Genomic DNA, 8,024 nt, shown 5'->3' with positions numbered 1-8,024 from the left:
GACACAATTGCCCTGGCTCTGGTGCGGGGTTCCCAAACAGCTGTGCCTCAGAAACCCAGGCAGAGTTTATAAACATAAGCTCCTGCTCTGGTAGATCCAATGTCAGTGGAAATTTGTATTTTTTAACAAGCTCCCTAGGTGATTCTGATGCACAGGAAAGTTTGTTCTACGAGATTAAGAATTAATCAGCCTATGAACTCTCCTGTCTCACTTTTCATTGGCATTGCTCACTGAGCTGTGGGGGAATAGAGGAAATGCTTTGCTCCAATGGTTCAGTCTTCCCTCTTCCACAACTAATCTTCTGGGAGGCAAATCTGGGAGGTGGGTGGGGTGTTGTTTATCTGAGAGCAATTGCTCACGGCAGGGGAGCTTCACCCTGTATTGTAGCAAAACTATGTCTGTAAGGGTGGCAGCACTCACTTAGCAAATGTTCATTGGATATTCACAGTTCACGATTTACCCCCTCCTGGCATGCTTTGGCCAATGCGAATGACCAGGCATGACCGTTGCTATGATTGAACAGAAGCTTTAAATGCCATCACACGGAATGGCTGAAGCCAGCCCCATTATCTTAGATAATGACTTCTCCTTCAGCCTAGATTCCACAAGAGGAGAGATTCCGGAATGAGAGTGAGATGGTATCAGGCCTAGCAGAGCCCAGCTGACATGCGGACCACATATAATGTGAACAAGAAGTAAATATCTGTTGTTGTAAACCACTGTGATTTTGAGTTTGTATATCCTGCAGCACAGTCGAAGCCAAGTTGACTAAAATACCTGACTCTGTGCTTGGCATCCTGCTGGGAGGATAACGATGAATAATGTAGTCTCCTCCCTCGAAACACCTGGTGTTCTTGAAGAGGGATAAGACAATGTCCTGTTCTCTCCCACCCTAATCTGTCCCATCCCATACTGCTCATTCATCCATCCCCTAGCTCCTTGCAGAAAGGATTTACTCTTGCCTTTGTACATAAAACGTAAGTAGCTGAATCCAATAAGTACATTAAAAGCAGATGAAAAGGAACAGGGAATAACAGAGGTCAAGGAATATGACATAAAAACACACCATCTACGCTTCTGGGGTGGACACAAATTTGATTCTAATCTTCTAGAAGCCAATTCATGAAAGAGACTTGATTAGTTTCACAATTCACAGCGCCCATAAGATTAAAGAGCAAGCTAATTGCTCCAGAGAGGCATGGCTATGTCTAATCTTATGGCCACATAAAAATTACTCCGAAAGTCCATGGGATTTGAGCCATTTGCTTTTGCTTTTGATGTTGTAATTTGCCATTTTCTTTTTCCAGTATACTGTATATCTCCTCAGCTCGATTCTGTTTTAATTTCAAAGAGAAGAGTGAGGAGAAAATGGGATTCTCTTTTTTTTTTTTTAGCCAGAAGAGGGAGGAAAGGATACAGTAAGATAAATCTATAAAGCATTTTTTTTGAGTGTAGTGCTTCATTAATATCACGTAGAACTGTAAGTATTAGTTTACCTGTTTTTTTCCCCTGTGAGTTACTCTAAGAGAGGGTTTGTCTTAAATTATTTTGACTTCCTGTCTCAGTTCCTAGAATAAAAAAGTGCAATAAATGTTGAATAGAAAGAGTGAGCGTTAGGGTTTATTGATTTTCATTGTTGTATAGTATTCCATGGTGTGTATTATGTCCATTCTATCATTAATGGATATTTGGGTTGTTTCCAGTTTGGGGAAATTACAAACTATGCCACTCTGAGCATGTTTGTGTATGTCTTCTCCTGTACACAAACACACATATCTCCAGAAAATAAACCTAACATGGATTGACTGGTTATATAAATATCTCCCAATTTACTGGATGACACCAACTTGTTTTCCAAAGTGGTGGTTCCCGTTTACTTCCCCAAAAGCAGTAAATAAGAATCTCTGATGTTCCACATTCACACAAACACATACATCAGGTATTTTCAGACTTTTTGATATTTGCTGATTCTAATGAGCATATTGCGGTGTCTCCTTGTGGTATGAATTTGCATTTCCTTGGTTACTCCGTAGTTGAGTTCATGCTCATGTAAATGGCTATTGGGTTTCCTCTCATGTGAAGAACCAGTTCAAGAATTTAGCATATTTAAAAAAATGCATTGTCTGCCTTTTTATTATATGAGCTCTTTATATATTCTGAATAATAATCCTTCATCTATTGTGTGTGCTGCAAATATCTTCTCCTACTCTGTGGTTTACCTTTTCATACTTTTTGAGGTGTCTCAATGAAGGAATGTTCTAATGTCAAATTTAGCTTCCTTTCCTTTTATTATGAGTGATTTTTGTTATCTAAGAAATTCCTTTGTATCTCAAAATCATCAAGATATTTCTTATATTCCTTTTTTAAAAGCTTTATAATTTTGTTTTTCATAGTAAGATCTTTAATCCAGGAAGAATTATTATTATTTTGAGAGGGAGGAGGTTGGATCTGGTAGGTTTCAAAATAATCCACTTCAGTGAAACATCCTAAGAGGTTTTCACAATATAGCTATGTGAGAGCTGTTGGAATAGTTCATGTGTAGGAGTGAGGTTAGGGGTTGATGACTAAGCTATTATCTTTAGAGTTACTGACAGGGCAAAGGACGCCTGTCACCACCACCACTGCCCTCAGGTGCTATGGAATGAAGGCAGCGCCTCAGTAGGAACACAAACAGGCAAGGCTGACACCTCCCCCTACCCCAGCCCAAGCCCAAGGGTGGGCAGTGGACCGTAGGAAGTCCAGAACTGTAGTAGGATGAATTATGGCCCTCCAAAGATGTCCACATCCTGATTCCCAGAACCCGACACTATGTTACTTTATATAGCAAAAGGGACTTTGCAGAGGTAAGTTAAGGATCTTGAGATGTGGAGATCCTGAATTACACAAGTGGGCCTGATGCAATCACAAATGTCCCTAAAAGAAGGAAGGAGAAGAGAAGATAGGAGATGAGATAAGTTGCTACAGTACTGGTTTTGAAGATGGAGGAAAAAACCACAAGTGAAGTAACGCAGGCAGACTCTAGAGCCTGGAAAAGTCAAGGAAACAGATTCTCTGCTAGAGTTTCCAGAGGAATGCAGCCCTGTGTACCCATTTTAGACATCTGACCTCCAGAGCTGCAAGATCATAAATGTAGAACACTATATTTGTTGTAATTTGCTTCAACAGCAATAGGAACTATGCAAGAGCCCTAAACCTGTCCTGCGTCCCACGTGTCACCCAACATCATCATGCCAGCACCATTTCAATCTTGCAAGATCTCTCAAAAGAAATACCTTACAGGTCAGTGGGAGCGATTCTATCTCCAGGTTCCCCCCTGGAACCTGGCCAGCATAGCCCAGGACGATCATCTAGGCATGCTGGGGAGTGCCCTCAAGGGGGAGAAGCCGAGGCCAGCATCCATGCAGGTCCTCATCTGGGCTGGAGGGCCCCAACCTGATGTCTCTATTGGTCCTTACTGGTATCAGGGACTTGGGCGGGGGTCTTAGAAAATTCCAGGGAAGGCACCCCAAAGTGTAGAGGCCCCCCGAGGAGCCCCCCTTGCCCATGTCTAAGGGTGGTACTTCATACAATACATGATCACGGCTGTTCTCAGTAGGAATCCACTACAGGTTTTAAGCCAAGAAGTGATGTGATGAGTTAGATCAACCTGGCTGCTGAGTGAATTACACTAGATCCCCCAAGGGCAGAGGCAGGGAAGTCACATAAAACACTGTTGCCTTTGTTCAGGGGAAAGATATGATGACTGCAATTAAGATGGTGAAGGCAGAGAAAGAAGGAAGGGGACAAAATAGAGCCTTTTTGGAAGTCACATGTTGTTTGCATTCATTCAGCACTTAGATCATTTTGTCTGCTTTGTGCTGTGTCATCTGGGGCACATCATGGAACAAGCAAGCATGGATGATTCAGATCAGCTTAATTTTGAATCCTTGCTTCTCCTCTTCATAGTTTGTGACTTTGGGCAGGTGACTTCTGTATCTGTAAATTCTGTATAATTATAATGAAGCCCTAAGACCTCTGTGTACATTAGAGGAGATCGGAATAAGAAAGTCTATAGGCTTGGGTGTGACACATGGTAGGAGCTGAATAAAGGACACTACCCTCCTGTTCCATATTCAGGTTTTTACCTCTGCTATGTAGCAAAGTATCCAGCAAAGATGACTCAGTTATTTCCTGAATTGAATTAAATGGTAGCACTATTTGTTTGCAAGGCAAATGTTCCCTCAGGCAGTGGTTCTTAACCCCATTTTTCTGGGCCAGAGATCTTTTTGAGTTTCTGATGAAAACTGCACATAGTCAGTCAATATATGCACAATTCTGAGTATGATTGCAGAGGGTTCATTTTTCCGTACTTTAGAGTCATGGGACAAGCCCTAAAACATATTTGTCATTGTCTTAAAAGTATGCACTTGGAACCTTGATTTGAAATCATTTATTTAGTTATGTCCTTTGGTATTATTCCAACACAAATTAAGAATTTAACCCCTTTCACCTTTACATCCTAAAAGTCCATTTAAAAAATAGAGATGAGGGAACTCCAGATCTGTGCAAGTTAATGTCTGTAGACTTGGCTGGAAAGAAATAACCCTCCGGGATTAGAGTCTGCAGGGCCGCTGCCCTGACCTGACCTGCCCCCCTGCAGCTCTGTTGCGGACCTGGCATCAGGCCAGGCCCCAGCTTGTGTTCCCACATAATCAGCGGTGATGGGTGATTTAAAACTGATTTTCAAAAGCTAAATATTGAGACAGTTAAAGAGTTTACCAACAGCCTGATGACCTTTGAAGAATAAACCCAAGTACTGAGCTTTTAGAAGCAAAAATGATTTCTGGAGGGGTTGTTGCGGGAGGGTTTACAGTGAGATAGCAAGCTGAAGTCCAGACTGGAAATGGATAAGGGCTTCATCTTCTTAGAGAGCCCCAGACGAGTTGGGGCATTCGGGTAAATCTGATTACTTCTGTTTATGTAATTTAAAAATGTATTTGCATTACTCTTGATTTGCCGTAAACAGAGTTTTTCTGAAAATGACGACTTTCTTAACTGTGGGGCAAATGCACATGAGATCACGACCTACATATGCAGTCACCCGACTATAGCTAATTTCATCACCTGCCTGAGTGGGAACCCCAGGGGGCTGTGCTGGCCAAGGGCCCTCTCCCCAGGGCCATCTACCTTTTCTTTCAATCTGTTTCTCCTCTCGGGCATCTGGAAGGAATCTAAACCACTGTAATCCCCAGCCTCTTCAGAGAATTTATGGATGCGACTAAAACCTAATCCATTTGGGCAGAAAGCTAGAAATTGCTTTAGTATTGAAATCTGTGCAGACACGAGTTTCCTTAAGATCAATGGAGTTCTTCTCTCTCCTTCCTTCAGAATATCCTGCAGTGCCCAGAAATTTATATAAGGCTTTTACACACCTGCACATCATGGTATTGGAGAAGTTAAGTGATGAGAAGACTTAACAGATCATCTGGTCCTTGGCTTTTCCAGAACAGCATGGTTGGTTCCTTACAACATACTGTCTGGAGATCTTTTCTAGCTGCAAACCTCTAACCATCCTGTTAAGTGATTCTATAAAACCGAATAATGCTAGGATATCTTCCTTGAGTGTGTACTTTCTCCCCACAGTTTTAACCATAGACTTTTAAGGACCCCTTATTTGACAGCCTTAATTTACCGGCTTTCTTTCTTGGTTTCTGAATTCTTGAAGGACTGGTTGCAAATAACAAAACAAGAGAATTTTTTTAAGTATAGGAAGCTTAAATAATGTATTTTGGAACCATAACACATTTTCTCTGGGTTTGATATGCATTCTGTGCTAGTATTTTTGTTTACTGTCTAGATTTTACCAGTGTTTCACTGCAATCAATCCCAAGACTCTCCTCTCATATTTTGAATAGGAGAACAGGAATGCAAATATGCATGTTTAAAACTTAAGAATTTTAGGATAGTTAAAAATAAGACAAACAAATATGCCAATCTAGAAAAATTTTTAAGTAATTAAGATGACTGACTGAAAAGAACTCAGCCGTGATATAAGATCACTTTCTGCAAAGCATATTTCTTGAATGTGTTCAACCATAATCAGTTTTTTCACTCTATTCCTGTTAGAATTCAATTCTCAAAAATTGTGGGATAAAAGAGAAAATGTAGAAAATATTCTAAAGTCCTATTTTGCTTTTTATATTAGGATTTCGAATTGTGGCCTGAGAGAGCAGGGGTACGTGCCTGGGATGTGGCTGGAGGAGTCTGGGTGAGTGGAAGAGGCGGGCTGTGATCGGCATTTCAAAATTTGTTCTCTGGCCCACCGCTCACACCTCCCCCTTCCATCATAACGGGCTCTGTGGATTTTTCTTAGCCACAAGAATTTATAGACTCTTGAGGATAGTGAAGATATTACAAAAAGAATATGTTTGTGGCTGAAACATCAGAAGAGATTAGAAGGAAGAAAAAATACAAAGGGAATCTGTAAACTCAGACTTAAAAAATGTGAAGTATGTATTTTGCCATTCTGTTCACTGTTTTTATAAGACAAGAGCCTATCAACTTTATGATCAATAATTGACTTCACTGGGAATTTTCTTGCTTTTTGTAAAATCTGTAAAGAAGAGGGTAAAGAATTGTGTTGGAAAGAAAATTTAAAGCTAAATAATTATTGTTGCAGTGTTATTTTAAAGAGTGCCTTTATTGAAATAGCCATCTGAGTTTTCGTTCTATCTGGCATATTTTTAATCCTCTATAAGCATTTTTAATCCTTTGGCAATGAAAGTTACCAGACGTCCATATTTCTGGCTAAATGTTTCTTACTTAAGTTGTGTCCTTTAACCAATATAAATATTATCCTATAAAATCTAAGATTTTTTTCAGTATGCTTGGTTAGGTGTTAAATATCTCAGTAGACACTATCTCTGTTTTCTAGTGGAATGGTGCTTCTAATAGGCTAACTGATAGCCAGAAAGACAATAAGGGTACAGTGAAAAGAATCTGCAATGTGAAATAAGACCTATTTCACTTTCTTTTTAGGTATGTGATCTCCAGTCTCCTATTAACCTCTGTGAGCCTTTGTTCCCTCCACACAATGGAGATGACAGCATTTTGCCGATCGTTGGAAAGTCTGCAAATAGGAAGGAAACCGGCCAACTCTCAGTTTCTGTTTATTAGATAGGTTCCCCCACTGTTTGCATCTGTATCATATCACTCAGAGAAAGGAAGAACCTTGCTCCCAACCTCCCCAGTGGGTCAGATTTTCCACCATTTTGTTGCCTAGGAACAGCGCATCACTATGATGTTGCAAATCACCGGAAGTTTACAATTCTCTTTCCCACTTGAATGAAACAGCTTAGTTTGTTTCATCACAGTATTTCCTTTTTGCATTTCTCCCAACTACATAACCACAGTTATCACAGCCACATTTGTATCTGATTGGCATTCATAAGCCTGTCAGTCATGGATTTCCAAAAGCCACTGGTCATTTGTCAGCTTTCCGAGAGAGTTTACCTGCTTCCTCTGGCGAAGTTTCCCCAGCACCGCTGCTCTTCCAGACCTCAGCTCTTTCCTTTTCTCCTGTCATGTAAAAGCATGAACAAAATGGCAAGATACATATTTCAAACCCCTGAAGCCTGGGTATTAAGCCAGAGCTTATTATGTCGTGGAGACTCCACCCTGGGCATCTGGCTACTAATGAGGCAAGACTTCAACCGCCTGACCCTAACCTCGCCCCCGCTCCCTTCCCTACAAGGCAAGGCTTCTGCCAGCTCTCTTGGGACTAGGCTGTGACCTGAGTGAGATGCATTTGGGCCAGAGGAGAAAGGATAATTGTCAAACTCATTTCTTGGGAGTTAAGGTTCTCTCTAGTTAATAGATCTACAGCTCATGTGAATCCTTAGGTTAATATTTCTAATATGTCTTGAAATGCTTATGGTTTTATTTTAATTTGGTGATGAGAAGATGTAGCTGCTTTTGATACTGGAAGCAAATGATAAGTAATGTGAAAATTCTTCCCTCTTTTCCTGCTCTGTTTAATTGTGGTT

At 40.7% G+C, this 8,024-nt stretch overlaps 1 long non-coding RNA gene across 1 annotated transcript; it reads left to right on the top strand.

Moving 5' to 3' along the window:
• The first annotated feature begins 646 nt into the window (after positions 1-646).
• LOC140685485 (uncharacterized) lies at positions 647-3,280 on the top strand. The gene is made up of 2 exons (XR_012058729.1): positions 647-977; positions 3,166-3,280. It is a non-coding gene; the product is annotated as an uncharacterized lncRNA (long non-coding RNA).
• Positions 3,281-8,024: the final 4,744 nt, after the last annotated feature.

This window comes from Vicugna pacos, chromosome 14 (assembly GCF_048564905.1).
Source record: "Vicugna pacos chromosome 14, VicPac4, whole genome shotgun sequence".
Lineage (NCBI taxonomy): Eukaryota > Metazoa > Chordata > Mammalia > Artiodactyla > Camelidae > Vicugna > Vicugna pacos.
The sequence above is the reverse complement of the archived record's forward strand: the minus strand, read 5'-3'. Positions and strand labels throughout refer to the sequence as shown.